Source organism: Terrapene carolina, unplaced genomic scaffold (assembly GCF_002925995.2).
Source record: "Terrapene carolina triunguis isolate 2854851 unplaced genomic scaffold, T_m_triunguis-2.0 Scaffold68, whole genome shotgun sequence".
Lineage (NCBI taxonomy): Eukaryota > Metazoa > Chordata > Testudines > Emydidae > Terrapene > Terrapene triunguis.
Window position 1 is genome coordinate 49,206,094 of NW_020664419.1, and position 27,629 is coordinate 49,233,722.

The 27,629-nt window shown below is 42.2% G+C and overlaps 1 protein-coding gene across 3 annotated transcripts in view; it reads right to left on the minus strand.

Moving 5' to 3' along the window:
* PRICKLE1 (prickle planar cell polarity protein 1) overlaps positions 1-27,299 on the minus strand; it is a 115,085-nt gene extending 87,786 nt beyond the window's left edge. For 2 of the 3 annotated variants that reach the window (XM_026648756.1, XM_026648758.1), the window contains exon 1: positions 27,078-27,299. The gene's annotated coding sequence lies outside the window, so the exon portion shown is untranslated. Of the gene's footprint in view, positions 1-9,132; positions 9,171-27,077 lie in introns of all 3 variants that reach the window. The other variant, XM_026648757.1, reaches the window with a different exon arrangement.
* Between the last annotated feature and the right edge of the window lie 330 nt (positions 27,300-27,629).

The window sequence follows — 27,629 nt, forward strand, 5'->3', positions numbered from 1 at the left end:
TGGGGAAAAAAATCACGAGAGTTGGCCACACCATTTATGTAGTTCCCAGGAGTGCTGTTTTCTGGAAAGGACACATAAAAATCCTGTTTAAAAATCCCACTGGTATGGAACACAGCAACTCCTCTGAAGTCAGTGGTCTAATGGGAGTGGCTTATATGTTCCTGAAGGCAGAAATGAGCCTGCAAGACAGGTGTCATGTTAGCCCCACAGAGACGAGTTAAGAAGATCTTTAGAAAGTAATTATACTCCATAACAAACTATTAGAAAATAATGGATTAAAAATGTGTCTTGACAGGCTTCAACATCTCAATGAAACATTTAATGGAACGCCTTTCAGAAGTGCAGCTGGAAATATTCTGTCAGTGGGCCAAATTTAGTAATGGTACAGTTCTGCTGAAATCAGTGTGTCGTGCTCATTTACCAGTAATGAATGTAGCCCAATGTCTTTAAGTATTTCATAGTACTAGCTCTCAGAGCTGCAAACATGCACTGCCATAGAGGAAGCCATAAATAATACACCAGATGAAGTTTTAGCTACATGTGCTCTATGGACTAATACGAGTGAAGATACGTTTACCAAAGTTACTGGAAAAGGTTCAGCCTCCAATTCTACAGCATATTTTGCCTCATACCCTGCAGTTCCAATGCTTGGAACAGAAGAGGGAGTTCATTGGGTGGGAGAGATCTTCCTGAAGATGTAGGTAGGGTGGATCAAAAGTTTTCGGTCTATGTGTTTTGAACAAAACAAAAACAAAACGGGGGGGTTCAATGAATGAATTTTGGTAAGAAGTGTTTGCTTTCTGCAGAAAATGTCCGTTTTCATTGAAAAGCCAAACACTTGAAAACCAAAAAATTTTCAGCTGAAAACCAAATGTTTTGATTCAGAAATGCTCCTGTGGTATCTCATGTCCCCACTCTATGTGGGCCATGCTCCCTTGCAGGAATGCATCTCTTATCACAGGCACCGACTCTGTGGGTGCTCCGGGGTTGGAGCACCCATGGGGAAAAATTGGTGGTAGCTCCCCGCCCCCACACCCCAACTCACCTCTGCTCTGCCTCCTCCCCTGAGCATGCCCCGGCTCCGCTTCTCCCTGCTCCCTCCCAGTGCTTCCCACCGCGAAACAGCTGATTCGCGGCAGCAAGCGCTGGGAGGAAGGGGAGAGGAGAGGGAACGCGGCGTGCTCGGGGAAGAGGCGGGGACGGTGGGGATTTGGGGAAGGGGTCCAATAGGGACAGGGAGGGGGCGGAGTTGGAGCGGGGACTTGGGGAAGGGTTTGGGATGGGGGCGGGGCAGGAGAGGGTGGAAGCGGGGCGGGGCCGGAGGCGAGCATCCACCGGCGGCTGGAAAAGTTGGCACCTATGTCTCTTATGATGCACTGATGACCAGGTATTCCCACGATGCAGCATGGAGGTTCAAGAAAAGGGGAGACTGAGGTGCCCCATGATATATGTAGTCCAACTAGGGAGCCCAGCGCACAGAGGATATTTGGGACATAGGGCACCCTCACTACAACTCCCATGAACATGGAAAAGGCATTTCCAAATCAAAATTTTTGGTTTTCAGAACAGAGTTTTTGATTTTTTTTCACTAAGATGTTGAAATATTCTGCAGGGTAGCAGGATTGAAGGAGTCTGACCAGCTCTAGTTGTATTCCAATCATTTAAACCCTCCAGTGTGCTTTTTAGGTCACTGGAAAAAGGAATTTAAAAGCCAAATTAAAACAGAGTCCAATAGATATCAAATGTTTTTGTTGACAGAGTATCAATAATAAAGTTCATCTAAACAAAAGCTATACTACTATTGGTCGGGTAGCTGGACCTGCAAAGTGCTAAAATAAACTCTTGTGAAGGATGAATGTGAGCAAATGCCTGGGAAGACCCTATGATTTCATTCCAGAATTAAATTTGAGATAACTAATATCAGCATATCTGAGTTATGAGTGAGATTTCTGTTTGTTGAAAGAACAAGACAAAAAACAAAGACTGATGTGAACTATGTCCTAAAAATGGGAGAGTAAACTATGGCTTCTACTAGCTGTATATTTCCCTCATTTAAACACACACCCTTAGAAAAAAGTTTTGTTTTGAAAGTTACATGTATAAAAGTAATATTCAATTTTTATGTATATATAAGCAACATGATAGTGTTAATGCAAAAGGAAACAAAGTTTGTACCTCAAAATGTTTCATGCTTTCCCAGAACTTTGCATGAGTGTAATCACTCTTAAAATGTATGATCTGTGTGCAAAGAAACAGCAATTCTATGTAGTCAGACCCAGGAGACATGTTATAGGATCCCTGTAGCCTTGTGAGGACTATAATGATATAAGTCTTTGAAAAAACAGTTTGTAGTCCCCTCAAGGCATGTGTCATACTGCCAGATAAGATTAGAATGTGATAAGCTGGAGAAACTTTTTGAAGACATTAAAGAGATCATGTAAGGAAGTGGCTTAAGGGTTATACTTTATCAAACCAACATGTTTCAATTGTTTATCACTAACAGCAAATTATCCTCTTGCTTGTGAAAGTTGGCATTCATTTTTATTTAAAACGGTGTAAAACAAAGTTTATCCTTACAGGTATTTCCAGCAGCTGAAATTACATATAGGTCAAGACCAAGAAAATAATTACCTATGCTGTCTGGTCAACTGCTACTTGCTGGCAGTGCTATGAATACCAGAGAATTGTTCAGATTGCTGTTGAAATATTATATTCAGAGTCTTGGCACCTAAAACATACCCCTTTATTGCCCCCTATTTATAACTTCCTTGCATTCAGATGCTTTCTTTGTGAATCAGGAATATATTTCACAGCTCTCTGCCATCTGATAAAAGTCATACATTTTAACTTTATTTTGCTGTGCAGAGTTTCTTGGGAAGCAGGGCCCCTCAAAGTTGAGTATTTCTCTATAGCAACTTTCATGCCGGGTGACTGCCTGATGAATAAGGCGTAAGGTCTGAACAATGTGTTTCACTCTTGCTAAATGTGAAAACTGTCACACATGAGGCCCAACTCCAGTTTTTAGGCGCATTCAATAGGTACCCATTATACTTTTACTGCAAACTAATAAGTGCTTTACAGAATGAGCTCATTGGTACATATTCCAAGATGATTATAAAGTAAGTTTTGTGAGACAGAAGTGTCACTTTTGAGAGACTCTTATTACAATATTTTAAAAAAATGTTGCATTTCATTTGATGAGATATTATACTTATTGCCACTTAGGGTAATGAAAACGCTGTTCAAAATCTAGCCAAGTTATATATTACAGTTAATACACTTTTCCCCCTAATTCATAATTCTTCAGAATCCCTGTACTATCTGGAAACTTTATGACATACAATAAGCACAATTATTTCACTGTTGCCACTTCTCATGATTTCACAGCAAGTCTCCCAATATTTGGTGTTTTCTTCACATGCCAGCTCTTAGAATTGGGAGATTACGTGAGAATTTCAGCTTGCATTTAAAATAAAAACAATAAAAAAGGCAGTTGCTAGTCCTCAAGGCTGTAAAAGCAATCTTGAAACCATAAACCTAAAGGCTCAAAACCAGAAAGCAAATGAAAAAAAAATAAAATAAAGGTAATTACAAAAAATAAATCATGATTTTAGAATGCCAGGGGTTGGAAATACTGATGTATAGTAAATTTGCATCACACCTTTTGTTCTTAGGTCCCAATCCTGGTATGAGCTCCATGCAGGCAGACTCTGCACAAAATACTGTGAGGTTCAGGACCCTACTCAACAGACACTGATTGAAGTGAACAGCCTTTCAAACTCAAATGGGAATGTTGACTTAAATGGGAATACTCTGTTATGAGCTAACATTTTATTTCCATACACACACCTGCTGTGTGGCACATTAGAGATAACAAACCTATTACCTAGCTAACTGAAAGTTAGGAGGTTATAAAGTTCTGTTGTGAGAATCATCCTAGCTGTGGGGAGGGAATGGAAGAAGAGCTGGATGATTGGCACTAGATTGAAAAGTATTTACAAGATCAGTGGGACTATTCATGTAAAGTAGTGTTTGCAGAGCAAGACCCTTAGAGTGTTTACCGCTTTGGGCTCATTGTTGTCACTAAAAGATTTAATGAGAAGTTCATTAAAATGGATGAAGGACACTAAGAGAGTGACAACATTGGACTATCTGAACTACAAACTTTGTTTAACATCTGTGTTTAACAAATAATATGAATAACTAGGAAGTAATGAAAACAGGATAAACTGAAAAATGTTGATAGACATTCCTGGTTCAGAAGGACAGGTTGGGGGGGAAAAAAGGGAGGAGGTGTTGCATTATACATCAATAATATATGCACTTCTTCTGAGGTCTAGAAGGAGGTGAGAGGTAGACCAGTTGAAAGTCTCCGGCAATGGATGAAGGTGGTGTGGGAAACGTGGGGATGTTATGGAAGGGGTCTACTACAGACCACCAAATTAGAAGGAAGTGGATGAGGCATTTCTAGAACAAATAACAGAAATATCCAAATGATAAGACCTGGTCCACTACTCTGAAAGGAAGGAGAGCTAATAACTGATGATATAAAGAAGGCTGGGGTGTTTAATGCCTACTTTGCTTCAGTCTTCACTAAAAAAGTTTAACTGTGACCAGATGCTTAAACAGAATCAATATTAACAACAAGGGAGAAGAAACACAAGCCAGAATGGGGGTGTTTGGGAGGGGGAAGGTTAAAGAATATTTAGTTAAGTTAGAGGTATTCAAGTCAGCAAGGCCCGATGAAATTCATCTTAGTGTACTTAAGGAACTACCTGAAGCAATCTTAGAAATGTTAGCAATTATCGTTGTGAGGTTAGAGGATGGGTGGGATCTTGGGAATTATAGACCAGTCAGCCTAACTTTGATACCTGGAAAGATACTGAAATAAAATATTAAACAATCAATCTGTAAGTACCTAGAGGATAATAGGTTATAATAGCCAACATGGATTTGTGAAGAACAAATCATGCCAAACCAATCCAATTTCCTTCCTTGACAGGTTACTGGTCTAGTGGATGGGGGTGGGAGGATGAAGTAGATGTGATATATCTTGATTTTAGTAAGGCCTTTGACACAGTCCTACATGACATTCTTATAAACAAACTAGGGAAATGTATGGTGTCAAGAATCAGGGGGTAGCCGTGTTAGTCTGTATCTACAAAAACAACAAGGAGTCTGGTGGCACCTTAGTCTTTAAGGTGCCACCAGACTCCTTGTTGTTTTTTTAGGAAAATGTAGTCTAGATGAAGTTACTATAAGATGTGTGCACAACTGGTTGAAAGACTGTACTCAAAGAGTAGTTATCAATGGTTCACTGTCAAAGTGGGAGGACATATTTAGTGGGGCCCACCAGGAGTCAATCCCGGGTCCGGTACTATTCAGTATTTTAATTAATGACTTGGATAATGGACTGGAAAGTATGCTTATAAAATTTGCAGATAACACCAAACTGGGAGGAGTGCATGCACCTTGGAGGACAGGATTAGAATTCAAAATGACTATGACAAAATGGAGAATTGATCTGAAATAAACAAGATGAAATTCAATATTGCCAAGGGGGAAAAAAATCAAACGCACAACGGGCACTATCTAGTTAGGTAGCAGTATAGGATCTGGGGTTTATAGTGGATCACAAATTGAATACGAGTCAACAATGTAATGCAGTTGCAAAAAAAGGCTAATATCTAGGACCCTACCAAATTCACGGCCTTGAAAAACACGTCACGGACTGTGAAATCTGATCTCCCCTCGTGAAATTTGGTCTTTTGTGTACTTTTACCCTATACTATGCAGATTTCATGGGGGAGACCAGCGTTTCTCAAATTGGGGGTCCTGACCCAAAAGGGAATTGCAGGGGGGTTGCAAGGTTATTTTAGAGGGGTTGTGATATTGCCACCCTTACTTCTGCACTGCCTTCAGAGCTGGGTGGCTGGAGAGCGGCGGCTGTTGGCCAGGCACCCAGCTCTGAAGGCAACGCCCCGCCAGCAACAGCGCAGAAGTAAGAGTGGCAATACCATACCATGCCACCTTTACTTCTGCGTTGCTGCCTTCAGAGCTGGGCGGCTGGAGAGTGCCGGCTGCTGACTGAGGGCCCAGTTCTGCAGTCAGCAGCGTAGAAGTAAGGGTGGTAATACCATAGCATGCTATCCTTACTTCTGCACTGTTGCTGGCTCTGCCTTCTGAGCTGGGCTCCCAGCCAGCAGCCACCACTCTCCAGCTCTGAAGTCAGCGCTGCTGCCAGCAGCAGTGCAGAAGTAAGGGTAGCAGTACCGCAACCTCCCCCAACCTCCCCCTACAATAACCTTGTGACTCCCCCCCACCCACCCCCAAACACCTTTTTGGGTCAGAACTCCTACAATTACAACACTGAAATTTCAGATTTAAATAGCCGAAGTCATGACATTTACAATTTTTAAAATCCTATGGCCGTGAAATTGACCAAAATGGACCTTGAATTTTGTAGGGCCCTGGGGATGGGTTATTATTGTCCAACTTCACGTGGCACTTTGAGGCCTCAGCTACAGTACTGTGTCCAGTTCTGGGTGCCACTCTTCAGGAAAGATGTGGATAAATTGGAGTCAGTTCAGAGGAGAGTAACAAAAATGCTAAAAGGTTTAGAAAACCTGACCTATAAAAAAATGTTTAAAAAAAATGGGCATGTTTAGTCTTGAGAAAAGAACTGATGCGGGACCTGATAACAGTCTTCAAATATGTTAAGGGCTGTTATAAAGAGGACTGTGATCCACTGAAGGTAGGACAAGAAGTAATCGGCTTAATCTGCAGCAAGGGAGATTTAGGTTGGATATTGGGGAAAATTTTCTAATTACACCTCTACCCCGATATAACGTGACCCGATATAACACGAATTCTGATATAACGTGGTAAAGCAGTGCTCCGGGGGGGCGGGGCTGCGCACTCCGGCGGATCAAAGCAAGTTCGATATAACGCGGTTTCATCTATAACGCGGTAAGATTTTTTGGCTCCCAAGGACAGCGTTATATCGAGGTAGAGGTGTATAAGGATAGTTAGGCATTGGAATAGGCTTCCAAAAGAGGTTCTAGAATCCCCAACATTCAAAGTTTAAGAACAGGTTAGACAAACACCAGTCAGGGATGGTCCGTATGCTTGGTCCAGCCTCAGCACCCGGGGGGGGGGGGGGAGGCTGGACTGGATGATCTCTGTAGGTCTCTTCCAGCCTTAAATTTCTATGAATTATTGTATGGTAAAGCCACTTTAATTCCTAGTAAAGTAACAGAACAAATGCTGAGAAAAAAAATCTGTAAGTCCCTAAAGGACAGTGGAAGAGGAAAAAAAAAAAAAGTTATACAAGATAAGCTTGCTATCTTATCAACTAATAAAATTAACATCTGAAAGGAATGCAGATATGTTATATCTGGATTTTAGCAAAACGTGTGATATACCACCTCATAGAAACTTACGTGGGGGGTGGGGGGGAGAAATGTTAAAATTGGATTGGATAAAAGCACTGTCACAAGGATTGAAAGTTAACTAAAGAACAGTAAACAATTACAGTGGCACCCCGCTATAACGCGATCATTGGGGTCCAACAATTTCAATCGCGGTAAATGCGGGGTCGCGTTATAGCGGGGTTCCACTGTACTTGTGTTCAGCTTCCGCGCCCTGGCTAGGGGGAGGGAGGGAGCGGGGGGAGAGAGAGAAGGGGGGCGGCCAGGGCTTCCTTCAGCCGGGGCACTCGCCACTCAGCCCCTCCTGCCGCCAGGGCCGGTGGGGCCCGATTCCTGTGGCGGTACTTGGGATTGCCGGCTGGGGTCGCGGGGCCATGGGGCTGCCACACTCCAGCTGGCGGAGCTCCTGGCGGGGTCGCGGGGCTGCAGGGCTGCCGGGGCCGCGGGGCTGGCCATGCTCCGGCCGGGGCCGTGGGGCTGCCGCGCTCCGGCCGGGGCCGCAGGGCTGCTGCGCTCCGACCGGAGGTCCCGCCGGGAGAGCAGGGCTGGCCGCGCTCCGGCCGGGGTCGCCGGGCTGGCTGCACTCCGGCCGGAGCTCCAGCCAGAGACCGAGGCCACGGGGCTTGCCGCGCTCCGGCCGGGGTCGCAGGGCCATGGGGCAGCCGTGCTCCGGCCGGGGTCGCAGGGCCACGGGGCTGCCGCGCTCTGGCCAGGGGAGCGGGGCCCCCGAAGACGACCGCCGCCGGCCTGCTGCGCCAACTGCCGGGAGGGCTCCGCGCCACTCTGCAGCCCACTCCCAGCAGGGCACTCCCCTCCTCCACGCTGCCGCCCCCTACATCGGTCGGCGGGGAGGGAAGGACGCAGGCTGGAGCCGGCCCTGTCGGGGACAGAGGTGAGAACCCCAGGGGCGCGCCGGGGCTGCAGGGAGAGTCGCTCCTGCTGCAGCCGCTGGGGCATGGATCCCAAATGCCCCACGCCCGCCAGACTCGCCCCTTGCCTGCTGCAGCCGCCGGGGCCAGACTCGCCCCGCGTTATAAACGAATTTGCGTTATCGCGGGGCGCTTTATAGCGGGGTTCCAGTGTATATACATCAAGATATCAAGTTGTTGGAAGGTGTGCCCCTTGGGGCACCCTGTTTTACATAACTTCTATTTAGTATCTGAATGAAGGAGTAAAAAGAGCACATTAAGGCTCTGATACTGTACAGTGATCCACACGAGTAAAACCTTATAGCTAAAGAGAGATCAATGGGTCACTTTGCAGGAGTGGGACCTAATGTTGCTTATGAACCTAATTTGGAAAGAGACAGTAAGAGCAGAAAGGACAGAAGTAATACAAGGAATTTACAGAAGTTAAGGGAAGGAAATAAATGGAGCCAATCTAGAAAAACGGAGAGAATAGTACAGTAGAACACAGATATGAAAGAAGTCCGACAGGCAACAGTGGTGAGAAAATTATAGAGGAGTATTAATGAAATGATGCAAAGAAAAATACATTGTGATTTTGGGGATGTAATTATTATTATTATTATTTGTATTACCATTGTGCCTAGGACTCCTAGTCATGGACCAGGACCCCACTGTGCTAAGCACTATACAAACACCGCTTACAATCTAAGTTACTGTTGTATCACATCAGAGGCCAGGGAGGAAATACTACTGGCATGCAGAGAAAGACGGATAATATTTAGGATACTACATACAGTTCTGAGTATCTTGGTAACAGAAAGATCTCAACCACCTGGAAGAGAGGAGATAAGAAGAATGCAAATCACTACAAGCCGGGGTGGGAGGGGATTTATTTAGAAGGAAAGGTTAAAAACAACTGAATAGGAATGGCTTAGTTAAACATTGACTAGAAGGTTGTTTGTGTGTATGTGGGACAATGTTGACTGTCTCCAAGTACTTGTAGTTTTAGTGTTTGGATGAATACCAGAAAGTAGTGTAGAGAATGTCCTTTGTGTAAAAAAGAAGTGGAAAGTATTTGTTTAGGATGGCACCTATGCTTAATTTCATCCTGTTCATGCTAAATATATCCCTTTTTAAGTTTTAGGAAATTTTTCCCTACATTCATCTTAACACTGAGTGTGGAACACTTTCCCCAAGAGAACTGATGGAAATGCAATCACATGAGACATTTCAAATTAGACTGAACAAAGCATTTTCATACAACCCCACATTGCAAGCTAGGCCAAATAGCCCCCAAGTGATTCACATTTACCCCCCAATCCTTCCCAGATACAAAGTTTATATAGCAGCCAACATTTATCTCTTCATATTAATATTAATGTATTCATGTATTCACTAAAACAGTACAAAATCACATTAGGATAAATATATCCAAGGAGATGCCTTCATTACCTATAAGGTTTGCCTGCTCAGCCTCAACCCAGGTTTTGAGTGTTTTGGTATAATGGCTGAATTCTGTACATGAACCTTCCCACTTCACACATGCAGTCACATATATTTTCCAGATATTCCAATCAGGTATTTTGTCCTTGCATAACTCTACAATGGCTGAACTAATTTTGTCTACCAAACAACCCCAGTTTGAACAAGGATATCACAGTTCAGCACTAGCTGCCTCTTTGAATCCTTTCTAGTCTCTGAATGCACCCTTTCAGGTGCACCTTCAACTCTCTCAGAGTGGAAACATGGAATTTCCACCCCTCTTACACCAGGTCTCCGGGCCATGTTGCAGACCCTCTTCCAGCTCCTCCAGAACCTCTTGTTGAGGTTCTGGCTGTCCTTTTCCCCACACCTTTTTATGTATGCACACCCAATCCATGGCCCCACGAAGTCGTGGGACCACCTCATCAACCTCCTCCTAGCCATGGCCAAAGTGGCCATTTATAACACCAGGGAGAGGAGGTTGGCTGAGGGGGGGGGCCTGCGACTGTGGGGCCTGTTTTCGTTCTTTCATCCATTCATGCATGCATCTGGGCAGAGTTCCTCTGGGCAGCGTCCAGTAGCTCCTTGGACGCTTTTGCGGAGCAGTGGGCGCTATCCGGGGTTCTCTGCTCGGTGTCCCCTTCCGGTTCCCTAGTTTTGGCCCTTTGACCCCCACACCTGTCACTACTTTTTTTTCCTTCATTGTCCCCTGTGTTTAGTTAAGCACTGGGTCCAATAGCTCCTCCCCAGGCTGGGGGAGGAACCTTTAGCAGTGAGCGGGCTTGCGCCCACCCACTTCCCAGCACACAATATGACCAGGTCTCCGGGATACAGCACTCTGTCAGTCAACCATAATTACTCAGCAAGCCTAACTGGATTCAGTGCTTGTAAGTTGTAATGACATTGTAATGACAATGCAAAACACCCTTTTCAAAATAAAGTACTGTTCAATCTTAGCAGCAGGAATACAGCAAAGCATAAGCACAGAAAATGGTTTTTAACTCAGTAAGAACACTTACCCACATCTATACCTTACCCACAGTCCTCGGTAGACCTATCTTATCCCAAACAACCCAGCCTCTGGAGTCTGGCTTCACCTTAGCTCAAAACCCTTGACATCCCCTTTTAAGAAAGGTGTCCCTTTATAAGTCCAACCAAGTCCTTTGTTTTTTCCTTAGTCTCTTTGAGCTTGGTTAAACTGGTTTAGACAGCTCACCAGGGAGTTCGGAGAAACTTCAGAAGTGCTTTGTTTTCTGCATTGTCTCAGATTTTGTGGAATAACTGTTATCAAACCATTGTCTACCATTCCTTCATATGAATTAACCCCTTATAGTCACATAGTAATCACCACAATAAAAAACAGATGGAACATAATACTCATAAATTATTACTTGCAGCTTCCACATCCTTAAAGGATACCTAGGTAAAAAGCCAACTTTGAATGAAAAAATGGTTCAATAAATTTTAAGTAATGAGCTCCATGCATGCACAGTACAATTTGCTTCCTCCCCTCCCCCGTTCTCTGATTGAAAGCAGCTCAGAATCAGAATCCAAATTTGGGGGGAAACTCTGCCCACAAGCCAAGCTTCACCCACTTGAGATGTCAAAATAAGATGACACTCACAACAAATTGTGCAGATGGTCAAAATATGATCATGTGTTCTCTTCTGGTCTCCTGGGTCTTGGTTCCCTTTCCTTTGAGGGGGGGTAGGGCACAAAAGACAATAACTAGAACAATAACCCCTATTTCACATTAGTAGGCTGCCATCCTATCCTCCAAACCCACTTGTTCTGCCATGCTCTTAATTATTATAATTTTGGAGAATTAAGAAGGAAAAAACCCACCAAAACTCTTAAGTTATTTACCAATATGTTCGCTTTTGTGTATTAAATCTTTTAGACTGTAAACTCTTTGGGGCAGGAATTGTCTTTACTGTTGTGCATAGTACAATACCAAGCACTTTATTAGTACAAAACAAAGAAAAATACTCTCTCTCATAGGTACCCGTGTATGGCGAACTCAATGCAAAGCCGGCATTCTCATTTCTTGACTTTAATTGGACGGGGGTCGATAATGCTCCTCAAGGATGTAGACCATTTTGTCAGATCAGTGTGTGTGAAGGTATTCACCAGGTCAGCTTTGGAAGTGTGTGTAGGAAGGGGAGGGGGGCTAGTGCTGCTCCAGCCTCTGGCAGTCTGTCATGCTATACATGCAGCTTCCAAAACAATTCAAATACTGCGTGTAACCAGTTGCACAAGCATATCAGGCCTTGAACATGTAAGATCACAACTGAATAGAGAAAATGATAAAACAGTATCTTTGTTTTGACAGAAAATGGAGTTTCCACAAAGTTGAAAATTTGCCAAAATTTTGTTGATTTTTCCATTGGCCAAAATCAAAATGAAATGTTTTGTTTTGGTGTTTCAATGTGCACCAAAACACTTCTATTTGTCTATTTTAAATCAAAATAGTTTTGTTTTAGATTAGTTTGATATCAATCTGAGTCTGCTTGAGCTTCTGCAGTGTCTCAGGGAGTTGTAGTTTGGGTACTTAATGCCACCACTCTTCTCTATGGGCTTGGGCTCCCTTGCTGGACTACATCTTCCATGTTGATATTTTGTCCCAATTTGGGACAAAACCAAATTTAAAAATATCAGAATTTTCCACAGGACAGAAATTGTAAGTTTTGACCAGCTCTACTGCTGAATTTCCAGAGCACCACTTCTCTATAATGCCTCTTGTCACAGTAGAACAGAGAAACTCCAAGACGGCAGGTACCCTTTTTGATATGCAAGAAAGTCCATGGCTGGCTAGTGTTAAAAGCTTCTCTTCTCCCACCTGTACAGAGAGGCCCAGGAAAACCTGCCGGCACACTTATGATTTGTGTGTCTCGATATCCCACAGGCTACACACATTACCCTAAAGAGTTCAGGCCATTTACCCAATTCTGTTCCCACTGAAGGAAGGTCAAGGGCAAAAGCTCCCAAACAAATCTAACATTTACTGATTTCTAGGACTTACCACATTAAACCTAAGTTTAGACATGTTTAAACTCTGAAAAAGTATACAGGAAAAAAAGTGTAGTATATTCCATTTGTTTATGTTCATTATTGCTTATAAAAAGTGTGTTAATGTAAACGATATTTAGGCTATGAAACTGGGTTCGACATTTTTTTCTATAGCCTGTCTGGCACAACTCTCTGCTGCCTCTGAAGAGATTTAGGTTCAGATTGTTTTTTATTTCTCTCCCCACCAATGGGAACCGTTAAAAATGTCAGTGTCTCTCCCCAATTCCCCAGCCTCACATAACTGGCACTGCGCTAAAAATAAGCATGGTCACATTCCAAGTTTAAGAGTGCCATCTAGTGTCTCCTTGTTTACTATTTTTGACTGAGGGAGACTCTTCATAGGGCATATTTTGCTTTGTTTTCTTGACAAAGCTATATTCTGGATTTTGTAGCTCCATTTTCAGACAACTGATCTTTTTCCACATACACGAACACTCTTGTTTTGCCTGTTATGACACTTAAGGGAAACTGATTGTACTTTATGATGGAACCTTGAAGAAAGTGTGAACACACAAAGTCATTAATCTGGAAAGCTATAATTTATTAACCTTTGCCAAACTATGTAACGAAATGTAGCCCTTAAAAGCTACCTCATGCCATCTCCCTTAGTGTGACCTCATCCCAAGAACAGATGGATAGATGAGAGAGAAACTTTCAGTGGAAAAAAATGTGATCTAAGATCAACCAGGCTATATTGGAAATCAATAATTAACAGTTCCACTACTACAGGTTTTGCTCTCACCTGTTATCACAAATAAAATAAAATACTTCCTGAATAAAAGACCTCCAAGGAAAAGCTAGGGTGCTTTATACTTGTTCATAGGACTTGCCTGGACTGGACGGTCCATCTAGTCCAGGTGTGGGCAAACTTTTTGGCCCGAGGGCCACATCTGGGTATGGAAATTGTATGATGGGCCAAGAATGGTCATGAAATTGGGGTTGGGGTGCAGGAGGGAGCGAGGGTTCTGGCTAGGGGTGTGGGCTCTGGGGTTGGGCCAGAAATGAGGAGTTCAGGGTACAGGAGGGGGATCTGGGCTAGGGCAGGCGGTTGGGGTGCGGGAGGGGGTCAGGGATGCAGGCTCCGGGCAGTGCTTACCTCAAGCAGCTCTTGGAAGCAGTGGCATGTCCCCCCTCCGGCTCCTATGTGGAGGTGCGGCCTGGCGGCTCTGTGTGCTACCCCGTCTGCAGGCACCGCCCCTGGAATTCCCATTAGCTGCAGTTCCCAGCCAATGGGAGCTGCAGGGGTGGCACTTGGGGTGGGGGCAGTGCGCGGAGCCCCCTGGCTACCCCTAAACGTAGGAGCCGGCAGAGGGGGGACATGCTGCTGCTTCTGGGAGCCTTGGCGCGCAGAGCGGTCTCCGACCCTGCTCCCTGGCTGGAGCGCGGGAGCAGAGCAAGCCCCAGACCCTGCTCCCCAGCAGGAGCTCGAGGGCCAGATTAAACGGGCTGGAGGACTGGATGTGGCTCCCGGGCCGTAGTTTGCCCACCTCTGATCTAGTCCAATATCCTCTCTCTGACAGCAATCAGCACCCAATACTTACAGGGAAGGTACAAGAGACCCATAGTACGCAGGTGTGGGAAAATCTTGCCACCCTCATGAAGGTCTCATCCTAAAAACAATTTCTAACCACTAGGAATAAGTACTAACTTGAAGTTTTATATTTTTCCAATACTTGTTAGTGAATCTCAGATGTTTCTTGTAGCAGGATACATGTGCTACGAAATATTATAACTCTAGATAGTCTTGTTATCCATATATACATCCAATTCCTCTTTGAAAGTTGCTAAATATTTGGCCTCAACATCATCCTGTGGCAATGAGTTCCAAAGTCTAATTATACATTGTGATGTAGTAGGTGGCACTCTGCTCTCCATGCTAGTATTGAAGTAATGCCCTGACATGGACATGGAAAGAGTTTGCTATTGGACGTGCTCTTTAAGATGAGGCATAAAATACGGTTCTGACCATTTGTTGTGATTAAGGATTCTGTTGCTCTTTGCAGGAGTGGGGGGGGGGGGGCCCAGTACTGCTGTGTTGCAGCTGCAGCACTTGTATGGTAAGTGATGTAATGCCTCCGTGTCAGAGGCTACGTGTTATTTGATGGGATGCTCTGCTTGAAAGCTATGGAGTTTGCATCATGCCGGATCCTTTGGTTCTAGCTGGTGATTGATTTTATTTTAATGTTTTGCATTATTTTAGTCTATGGCATTTAGATGCTGCTCAGACACATGCTTTATGGAGTGAATTAATTTATTAAACAAAGTGTGTGTGTTGGTAAAGAGTTTGGAGTTCGTTTAGGATGAAAAGCACATACAGAAATACAATATCATAATGCTAGGCAGTGCAGCTCCAAAATTTGTTTACATCATTGTTCAAGAGGTAGAGCTCAAACAAGTATGCCATCTTTATTATGATAGTTTAAAACTAAGTCTCCACTCCATAATAGCCCAAGATTTTTTTTTATCTAGTTAAGTAGCATATGCTTTCAGACAATCACACAATAAAATATAGTCTGTTGGTTTTAGTTAGAAGTTTTTAGCTGACATTTATTATAAAATAAAAGTTATACGTTTTAGTCACATTTTCAACATCACTCCCCTACAGTACACCCAAAAAACATGCATGTGCACCTGGAGCCCGATTTTCAAAGGCGCCAAGCACCCAAAGCACCTGCTAACTGTAATAGGAGCTCTGGGTGCCACACCCCTGTGAATGTTTGTGGCCTTGAGGTAACTGACCAAGTAAGTGGTATTTTTAATACATATGCATGATTTTCAGTCACACGTTTAGGGTAACGTTTTCAAAATGTCTACATCTAAGTTTCATGTCAAGAAAGCTTGAAATAGTTCCCAAGAAACTAATGGGAATGATTCACTTCCTAAAAGAAACATTAAGGCTTATTTCAGCCCCAAAATGGGCTCTGAATGCTGGGCTTGCAGAAGTTCCACACCTTCGGTTCAGCATCTGTTAAAGCTGCTCCCTATTTGAAAGGGGTACTTTCTCCTAAGAAGAGCCTAGGTGCTGCTGGCTTTAGCCTTTGGGCCTGCCCATATGTGCCCCCCCTTTTCAGGGGCAAATTCTCATGTCACTCAGTCCCAGATATGGGAAAATTACTTACCAAAATAGCAGCCATGATTGAACTGAGTTCATCTTAGTGTGTGCATGGGGAGAGAGTTCGTTTCCTCCTCTTGCTGCTTAATAGTTAGGCAAGGCCCTAGAATAGATTTGTAATGGGCTGTGCAGCCTGAAAGTGACATCTAACTGGCAAAGAGCCCTGAAACTGAACTATCTGCAAGAGAGTGTGTTTATGGGGCAAAGGTTCCTGCATCTCAAGTAATGACAAGGCAGGAGAGGAAGAGGGAGTCCCACCAATTGCAGGCAGGAACCACAGTCAATAGCAATTTTTATACAAACCATGCCCCAACTCCAGTCCCCATCCATTTAATTCAAAATGCTACCACCAAATAGTCCATTGCTTCAGCCATGTTATCCCATTCTGAGTCACTTTACTGGCTCCATATTGTCCTTGCCTTCAAGGTCTACCATACAACACAGATCCCAGTCTATGTCTGGTCTAGTCTCCTTTTACGTTCTCTGCTTCCAACAACAACAACAACCACCTCAATACTCCTTTTCTCTTTCTCGGACACAAACATGTAAGTGTCTTGCCATTCTATGCCTTATGCATGAGAGTCACTTCCAAAAAAACACCCTGTTGGTGCCTTCATATTCACCTTAAGAAATCACTCCTAAAATATGACTTTCACAGCATGGCTATCATTACAAAAAAGTAAAACCTCACCTCTGAGCCATCAAGGTTAATATTTAAGGTGAGTAACTACTTAATCATTTCTGTAACCTGTGTTTCTCCCCTTCCTGGTGAAGGTGTTATTCTCACTTGGCTGTCACGTCCACCATTTGGACTGTGAGCTCTTTGGGGCAGGGACTTGTCTTCAGGTAGGTCTCCTGTGAAGCACCTAAATCATAAATGATAGCAAATAGAAGGGAGAATCACCTCATTCCCCAAATCAAGGCAAAGTTTTCTGTTACAAAAAAAAAAACAAAACAAACAACAACAAAACCAAACCTCCCCACAAACTCTTGCGTGCGCCTGGCACATCCCTTTTCCCTATCACCACTACGCTCCAAAGGAACCATATGCAAGTTCTACTGCATGTTCCTCAATGTGTACAACTCAGTCTAGGCTCCATCATCGTGTTGCTGCAATACCAGGCAGCTAAATATCAGCAAATAGTGATGCACTGTCAACAAATGACGGACTTTTCTACCACGAGGACAAAATGCGTAGGCACAAAGATTTTCCCTTGTACTACTAACCCTGTACCAGATATACGTTAGAAAGTTATATTCATACAACTAGAGATCATAAAATTGGAAATCATATAACCACGAAGGCAGACTTCAGTTCTGTGGCACCTAGGTGGGCATAGTGTTGGAAGCTTCAGTCTGAGTTTCCTGCATTTCTAGTGTTTTGGTAAGTTTTTAAAAAATATTATTTACAGATACTCAGCCCTAAGAAGATTTTTGCTTGGGAAATACACAGTGCAACATTCAGTTACACCTAACATCAATCTACAGTCTAGACTATGTCAAAACTTACGGAGTGAACGAGAAGATCCTGAATAACATCCTATGGATTTTCTAGGTTTTGTATGTCAAATATTAGTTTTATGCTAATAAAATTTGATGCAATACTGCGTGTCGTCTCTCATGCCATAGAGTCCACTTGTAATTTGCCGCTTTAGAGAAATTTTTTTTCAAATTAACCAATAGATCTTCTCCAAGCTCAAACATCACAAGCTGACTATTTTTATTATTTTTGAACTGCAAAACTGGCAATCAAAGCAAAGTTTCCGTTAGGTGAGGTATACTATGTTAGTTCTAAAAAACTAACTAGTGGTGAAGTTTGAATCTGCAATAGTGACTAATGAATGAGGCGAGTATTTTTAACACACACACGCACAAGTCATAGCTTAGCAGAACAGCTTTTTATAGTACTGTTGTATAATCCCAGTCAGTGATTTGAGTACTAATGCTCTCTTGAGGTCATAGTCTACTGCCAAAAAGTACACAAATACCAGCATCAAGCAAAACTTATGGCAATAGTGAGATTTTTGTAGATGTTCAGCAGTCACTTCTACATTTAACTGCTCAGAGAGAGTCTGAAGATGAACACATAGATTTTTCTATAATTGGAAAACTTATTAAATAAGAGTGTGAATGTAGGGAGACAGCAAACTCTATGGCACTTTTATTTGGGCAGAAGTAGTTCTCCATCACTTCTGACTCATAGCAGTTTCAAGACAGAATTGTTGGAGATGAGAGCTAATAAAGTGATAGAAAGGGGCACAATACTCAGTCACGACTGCACACATAGTTACTCCAGAATAGACTCAAGAGTTACCCTCCTTTGGGACTCTGCACAGTTGACTCTCTTTGCAGGACGAGATCCTAGTACAGTAACTACTTTAGCGTGTCTATATTGCAGTACTAGCTATTAATTTCTGAAACTGCAGTAGTACGTACAATTGGCAGATTAGTACCAAACTAAGTCATTATGATAACTGCTATTAACCTTTTATATATAATGAAATATGTATGATAGAAGTATGGAAACTAATATTTGCATAATAAAGTCATAGTACGGCATTAAGCAGTTTTAGATTAACCATAAACACTTAAAAATAGTAACTGGATGCCAGATTCTCTCTCACCCAGTTTTACATGGCTCTACCATCACATTTCAGTGGAGTTACTCCGATTTATGTCTTTGGGAGAGGCAAATCAAGCCCTGTGTATTTAATCCTACAATTCAGGGGGAGAGTTAAAAGACATGAGTTTGTGAACTGCAAAACAGGCAGAGTACACAAGTGAAGGCAGGAGAAGAGGCTCCAGTCAGACAAAGTTTGAAAGTTTTGGATAATCAGTATTGCCAAACCCAAGTGTTCAAAATTTGTGCGTCAGGCCCCAAAGATTCATGGGATTAAAAACCTCATTATCTTAGAGCTAAAGCCATTTTTTAAAATTTATTATTTTTGCAATTACCACAAGACCCTCATAGTCATGCAGAGCTGTCAATGCTGGGTGTGAGAGCTCTTTTAAGGGAAAGCTGTGTCCCATAAAGGCTCATTCCCTGATTAGACAGGATGAGATATTCCGAAATCTTTCAAGATTTCCATTTTAGGGCACTAACACCATAATTGTCAGCCTTTCACCTGTGGAGCTCAAGGGTAAGTGAGCTCAAGTATGGCAGAGTCTAAACGAATTATGATCACAAAACTACTGCACAGGTTAGAGCTACTTAGGCCTGTTTCATAGCTGAGTTACTCCATTTATATACCAGTGAAACTTCACTGAAGTGAATGTAGTTACTAAAGCAGTGTACAAGTTAAGTAGCACATCTGGCTCCTAGTTTCTGCTTTAGAGATTCGGAATTGGGGATTTATATAATAAGATTGCTAGTCAGGAACAAGGTAAGGTGTACCAAGACCTAAACGAAAGAGGTTGAATGATCTTTTCTAGCATTGTACATTCTCCCAGTCCTCCTCACTATCATTTCATAACTATATAGGATTCTTCCTTAGATTAATGAGAAGGAAGCATTACAGATGCCACTGGAATCCTGTATCCCCAAATCCCACTGATGGCATGCATACATACATGCTGCCTTTTCACTTCCAGGGCCTGATCCCACAAGGCGCAGGACACCTCCCTTGAGGTCTTGAGTGCCATCAGTGGGTGCGCTGTAGGAAGTACATGAGCCAAAGAGAGGTACCGTCTTACTAACCACATTGCTTAGATAAGCTAAATACCCAATCGTTCAGTTCACACTGTCTGCAAATTTACGTTGAGCTTACCAACCTTCCTTCATATCTATAATCTAATCTATATCTGTGTCACCTGATCACTGCTTGCTGTTCAACGTCCATCCAGGCAAACCACCATATTTTCTTCAACTAGTATTTCAAAATAGATGCCTACTCTGACCCAAATCTGCACTGGGTTTGTCAGGACAGGAAGAGCAAGGCAATTTACTGATTAATATCTTTAAAAGCTGAAGGTAAAGTAAGTTTCCAGTACCTCAGTATAGAGGAAAGTCTGGTTTACTTTCAATGTATTTGGCAGCACTTGAGGACATTTTGTTGGCTATTAGCCTGCCAAGCTGTTTAGGCTTATAGAAGGAGCATAAAGAAACTTATATGATGAATTCTGTTAAATATAAACATATCGTCTGTATATTTTATTTCCTCCTTCCACGTACACAGAGAGCTAAATCACTTCAGTCTTAGGATAAATGGGAACTCAATATTTATCATTTAGATTCTTTCTCTAAGTTTTGCAAACAAGTCAGAGGGCTCTCACAGTGAAGATATCCATATGATCATTATGATGAACAAAGCATCAGAAAGCAGTTCAAAATTCTTATGAAACACATGTATCCTGCTACAAGAAACATCTGAGATTCACTAACAAGATTCCAGACTGAACTATACCCCGGTTAGCAATTTGTATGTGCGCGCACACAGACACACAGACACACACGCTCTCTCTCCAGGACTGGACATATTTATTAGTCATTCTCACAAAAAGTCATTTTCTTTCTTAGCATATACTATATGCAGTATTTTTAATCACAATTTTGAAAAATATCATCCCAATTTCTGACTTATACTTTTACTAAAAAAAACAAAACAAAAAACATTTGGTCCTCTGAAGAGTTAACTTTCCCGAACATAGGTTAATCGCAAGTAATCATATAGAATGCACGCACTTTTGAGATGCAAAATTACTGCGTTTCTGTGGGAATTAAAATGCTGTGTTTGAGTGCAGGAAAAAAAAAAAAATCTTCCCCAAAAACTTATGTAGAGGTTTGCTTTCAACATAGCCTACTCATTTTTAGTATGTACATGAAAAAAAAATCAGTTTTTATTGTGGTTAGATGAACTGACCCACACATGAAGGTTTTTTAAAAGCTTTCAATTTGTACCATAGTTACTATGTCTTTGTGTCACCACCACACTGGGCTACTATGGATGGGAGCAGCTGTCTGGCTAGCCAGTGTGCTCAGCTGGTAGAGAGAGAGTGACTGTGTGGCTAGGCTAATCTCTCACTGAGCTAGTGCTATCTCTTTCACAAAAGGACTTAATTAATGTAAAGATAATATCAGGGTGTAATGGATAATGCTGCAGAATTATAGTGTTAGTGTCAAAGGAAGTTTGTGCTCCTGTTTTAAAACATCTCTACAAGACTGCTCCACAAACAGATCAAGTATTTCACACTGTTCCATGGAAAAGATTAAAAATAACTTCTGTGACATGGGTCATTTTAAAGATTCACTTACTAATGTTAGCAGATTTTTTGAAGTTGCTGATTAAAATTAAAAAGTTACAAAACACATTTACTAACAAGAATAGTTGCCATCTTTAGAACAAAAAAGTGTCCTAATGTGAGGACAGGTGTAAGAATTCCAGACCATTTGACAAAGCTTTAAACCACGTGCTCAGAATCCTGTGTTACTGTATTTTAAACACCTACAGTTAGTAACTAGCTGTACTTAGAACACAACATCTTGGGAGATGAAGATAATTTTGCAATATGGATTCCTTTTAAAAAGTTAATGTTTGTAGAGGGACTTGAACATATCATATCTTTAGGCTGATATTTTTTCTTTTTAAAACCAAACAGCACATTGGACTGTAAAGTACTATTAATGTTTAAGGAGCCATTGGTTCAATATGGCCTATTAATTATATTGTATATGGACAACTTTGACTTTTCCTTGCAGCGGTGCAAAGGTTAGAAGTGCACTTAGATTTGGAAGGTGATAGTCGCAGAAACCAAGCCCTGATACCATGTTATATTGTGACTACTTGATGCAAGATTATAAAAACAACATTGAAAAAGGTGGTTATAAAAACATCACAAGAAACAAAACAACCTTTATTTAAATTAAAATCAATCATAATCCGATTCTTGGAAGGCACTTGGAAATGCTTTTTGGCATGCAGTTGCTTCATGCCGCCAATAGTGTGTGTAATTGGAAACATTTCATACAGAATTGTTACTAAAGTCAAAGACCATAACTGCAAGCTGTGGGATCTGTGCCTCAGATAAAAGGACAGCTGAATAAAACTGTTATGCATGGAGAGTGTTTGTAGGTCTATGTCTGCAATACTTTTATCAGTTTATTGCCAAATTTTCAGACTTAGAGAGCAAGAGGAAGAGAGAAGGAAAAATGAAGGAGAGAAGAACACAAAGCAGCAAGAGCTACAGGGTGCTATAAATCAACAATTCAGACAAAAATCTTAGACAGGACTACATGACTTCAGTACCAGAACAACTGAAATAACACAGCTCCACCTTTTATTGATGTGTAATCCACTGGAAATGAAAGACTTGTCTTCAACAGTGTCTACCACAGGTTCACTGGTAAGAAAAACACTCTCAGCTTGATTGGTCAGTTTTTCAGGAACATTTTGAACCAGCATTATGGTAATATTTAAAAATCAAATGGACCCTTGTAGGCAGAGTTCCAAGAAGAGGTAAATGACAGTTGCTTGCTAGTTTACATAAGTATTTAAAAATGTCTGTGTTGGCTCATGCCTCTGTCTCTTGAGATTTTTAATTCAGTTTGTATATTTTAAAATTTTCTTGTAGAAAAATAACCCTTGAAAAGGCTAATCAATTCATGCTGAGCAATCATTCCATTTTTCTAGAGGCCAAAGAAAAGTGAGTTTAATATGTTTAGAGTGAAGTCTAAACAAGCAAACAATACAAAGACACAGAACGAATTATTACAGTCCCCTGGAGAATTTTTTTTCAATAACTGGAAATATCTTTTGACTATGGACCAGCAACAAAAGAACTGTCTTTGGAAAAACTGTGTCATTTTGGCAAATAGTAAAGTGATCTGATTAGTCTATCTTGGTATCTCTGCCAGAAATGTCATGACATCAGTGTGCTATAACTTGTAAAACATGTTTCTTCCCACCATTGCTCAGTCAGAAGGTGGGGGAAGGGAGAAGGTTGATTCAGTTACTGCTCTCTCCTTCAAAGCTGGTCCTTTCCACTATAAGTCCTCAGTCCTACAAACACTTGGGCTATGTCTATACTACAGCCTATGCTGGAATAACTTGCATCATTCAGGGGTGTGAAAAAAACCACCCCCCAAGTGACATAAGTTACACCAACATAAGCACTTTAATGTGGCTTGTGTGGTCGCTCCCAGCGCTCTAAAAAAACCACCTCCACGAGGGGCGTGGCTCCCAGCGCTGGTGCACTGTCTACACTGGCGCTTTACAGCACTGAAACTTGCTGCGCTCAAGGGTGTGTCGAGAAAATTGCCAGTATAGACAAGCCCATAGCTTCTGCCGCTCACAGAGGTGGTTTTATTATGCCGATAGAGAACTCTCTTCCCTCTGCATAGAGCGTCTTCATCAGATGTGATGCAGCGGCACAGCTGTATTGGTGCAGCAGCCCAGCTGCAGAGCTGTATGTGTAGACATGGCCTTATGCAAGAGCTACTCATCTGTGTGTTTCCAGTAGCTAGGCCTAACAATGAATGGTTTATAACTAGAATACACTAATGAACTATAGTTAAGCTCAAGTTTACCTCAGTTTAGAATGGTTGTAAACAGAAAATAGTTAATGTTGGTTAACCAAACCAAATACTGCTGACCTACCCTTCTATGAAAGTTATAAATTCAAGATATAAGAAAACCACGTGCTCAAACAAGGGAAAGATACTGTGTTGCTATTCTCCTTCACCTTAGGCAACACTTGACCACAGAATGATTCTCTGAAATATTTATGAAGTGATCCCTTTATTATTGAAATATAAAGGAGCAATGGCTTTGGAGAATGTTCTTTCATGAGCCTCTAGGCAGAGGCATTGATGTCTTTACCCAGGAGCGCCGCCAGCTTTTCTGCCACCCTAGGCGGCGGAAGGTCCCGCCCCGAAATGCCGCCCCCCACAGAGGCAGCGGAAGGTCCCGCCGCCGAAATACCACCGCGGTCACCGCCCCCCAAATTGTAGTGCCCTAGACGACCGCCTAGGTCGCCTAATGGGTTGCGCCGGCCCTGTCTTTACCTGTAGGCCACATAAGGTAAAAGTCCAAGTCAACACCCAGTGATTAAAATGTATGAAAAAATATTTTTGAAGAGTTGCAAAAAATTAACTCAGTCGTACATATATCATGGCTCTGGTTGCCTGGATACCGTGTCTAGTGAATTCTTGTATTTACTTGAAGTTGGTCTAATTATCTGTTCTGTATTAGGGGGGTTGTACAGCATTCACAATCACCATATTATGTAAATTCCATGCTATTGGGAAAATACTTTAAATCTTTGTATCTTCATCCAAGGCATTAGGAAAGGGTCAAGCCAATCGGCAAAGATACAATAGGAATGAACTCCATACAAGTTTATCCTATGCAGTGTTTCAGTGGAAAATAGTTACAGAGTAAAACCCATCTGATTTTCATATGCCAATTAAATGAACAATGCCAAACTCATTTAATCTCTTTCTAAAAACATAGGGGAAGACAGACCAAACTCTTGAGATTATGGGAAGTTAGGTCATTAGTGTGCCAAGTAATTCCTCAGGCATCTTTTTTACATATAAATTATGAAAATTTTAGAGTATAACAGCAACCACCACCTATACTCTTCAAACCATTTACATTTTCTTTTTTCAAAACTTTGTTATCTAGAAGGCAAATACTCTAAATCACTTTTAATAAAAGTTATAATTAACTAGTCTACTAGAAAAGATAACCTTTCCAGCACACAGACTGTTCTTTCTCAAACATTGAACGATATCCTTTATGCCACTAAGATGGAGAATGGATTATTTAGAAGAGGGGAATCAATAAAATTCTGTATTTGTGCATGAAAAATCCATGCACAGTTCAGTGTTTTACTTTTAAGTCAATTGGAATTTTCTAGCCATTTCCTAGCCTTTCGAAACATTAGAATCTTCTCTTGTTTATGCAGACTTCATCTTGCTTTTTTAAAAAAATTCTAAATCAAAACAGATTTTTTTTAAACAATTACCTTTTTCAGAGTTATCAGACTACAGGATATTAGGAAAAAAACAGACTCCCTTGTTGCTTTTACCCACATCTGACTCCAATCTTAATAGTTCAGCTATTAACCCTGTAAGGGCTTTCTCTCTCCCTTCCCGCACCCCCCCCCCAGCTGATGTTACAATTTTTATGCGGGTGACCAGGCTGACTCAGTACAGCACCCTTTATTATACAACAATGGCTCCATAGATCTCTGATTACAAAACATGATAAACTCTTTTAGCTCATCTTGGCTTTTGCTGTTAGAACTGACAGACATTCTGAATTTTCAATAGGCAAGAAAAGTTGTTAATTAAAAGTCATAGTTTTCAGCTACATGACAAGGCATGGAAAATTTAACTGGGAGTAATGTTAGCCATTTATTTTTGACACCTTTTAGTTTTAACATGTAGGGAATATGCATTGTTAACCTTTAAATCCTCTGTCTAAACATTCTTGGAGAGCTTGTAAAATATCCCCCACTGAGTTTCCCGAGTCTCCAGTTGATGGCATTTAGAGACACTGGTACTAGCAGAGTGCTTTATTTTCCTTTCTTCAGTCCCCAGCTGGGGTACAATGACAGATTCCTGTCCAAGACCAGACCCAGCCACCTTAAGCTGAAACCACACTGAAATGAACCCAACCAGACAGCAAGATAAATGGTTGCTGTTTATGTTTAAAATCTCCTGGTGGGAATAAATATTGTTTGAGAAAAAAGGCTTGACAAATATTCATCACCCATTCAGAGCTCTCTTGAGGCAGAATATTTAGCTTAAGTTAGGGCTGCATTTTAGATGTCTCTCTCTAGTTGTCACAAGATTGTTTTTTCCTATGGAAGAGAGTCTGAAAACAGACATATTGCATGCTGAGGATAGCCAAACAAGGTTGCCCCCTCCCATGGGACTGGAATACACTCATGATAATAGAAGGGAACTGAAACATTGACACTTAGTTGAGGATAATGGAGAAAGCAAAGGCTTAGTGGAAAAAGACCAGTTGTCACCCAAGTGACAGGCAACAGCTGAGCACACACATCTGGAGCCTGAGTCAGGCAAACACTCTGAAACTCACATCCATCTATAGTCTTGGGTGCTATAAAGAGAGACGACGCTCTCCATGCAACAATTGTACAAAATACACTAACATATTTAAAATTACACATATCACACACACACACACTACAGCCATGGTAATACACATTTCTATACTGTCTCTGTATACCAAAACATATACATGTGTGAAGATAAAATGTAAGCACAACCATGTCTGTGTGTGTAGAACTAAGTGAATAAGTAAAACATAAATCACAGAGAAACTTTGATATAAATAACTTCAGATAAAATCCTAATCTTCTGTTCCCTTTTATCACCTCACAGCTTGTTGCTTTGTTTGTTGTTTGTTTGTTGTTCTACATGCAGGGTACACACATACATTCAAGCTAATAATACATGTATTTGGAGTGCTAGTTCAGATTCCACTTGGGCAAATTATAACTCAGTATGGTGTCAGCCCCCAAAATATTTTCCCCTTCATTCAAGACAATGATAATCAAAACTCTTCAAACAAGTTTGTGGACAATCTTCCAGAGCCTCCTCCCATACACAACAGTGCCAGGTTAGGCAATCCAATAACCAAGATCTGTTTGGTTTTTCTGCGTCTGCAGGCAAAATTTAACAACTTTGCGCTGCATCCTGAGTCCCAGGTATGTTAATAAGTAACAGATTTGGGCTTTTACTTCATTATTGTTTATAGAAAATAAAAAACACTGAAAGCTAAAAGCTCACCACTTTGAAGACAATATTTTAATGAAACAAACTGAGGAGGCAGGCTTCTAAAGATATTAGGCTGGGGCAGACACTAGTTGCTTTCTGCCTAAGTTAGTCGGCTCGCTTCTGCTCTGACCTTTCTGGTCCTGTTAAACTAATTAAGTCTCTCGAGACATTTGTAGGTGACAAGACCCTGGGGGGCTGACATTCCACACAGCATTCCCCTCACCCCCAAGACTGCAAAGTGGGAATCTAATGCAAACAGTCCCGCTCCATACAGACAAAACCACACTTATCGCCCCTGCGGGAGAGAGCAACGCAGAGCTGCCACTTACCCTCCAGGAGAAGGACTTGGGAAACACCGCGAGGTATTCCTGGGCGGGGGGAAAGGATCAGTCACATTTAGAGCAAGGGAGGCAAGTATCCCCTGGAGGGAGCCTGGCTTGGCTGCTCCTTTCTGCCTGGGCACCTCAGGGAAGTCAGTGCAGGCTGGAGAGACGCATTTCCCGCAGAGAGCAGGGAGGGAGCGGGAGCTTGTCAGGCAGCCGTCAGCTCAAGGAGCCTCAGCATGGAAGTGACCAAGCTGCGCTGCCGGTTCTCTCCTTATTCCCTGATGGGGCTCAGGCGCTGCCAGCCCGGTACGGTGACATGAGCATTCCACAGAGCCCATTGGCTGCAGCCGGCCGCATTCTCCAATCGCCGCAGGGCTGGGGGTGCCGGCGGCTCAGAAAACCCGGAGGGCTGGATTTGCTGACCGGGAAGGACAGACCATTCCCTGGTACTGACAAGGCTTCGGAAGTCCACGCAGGTCCCAGGCAGGGCAGATTTGCAGTGAGGGGGGCGGGGAGGAGCAGAATGTGCTTTTCGTGATCCGTGTGTGTGATGTT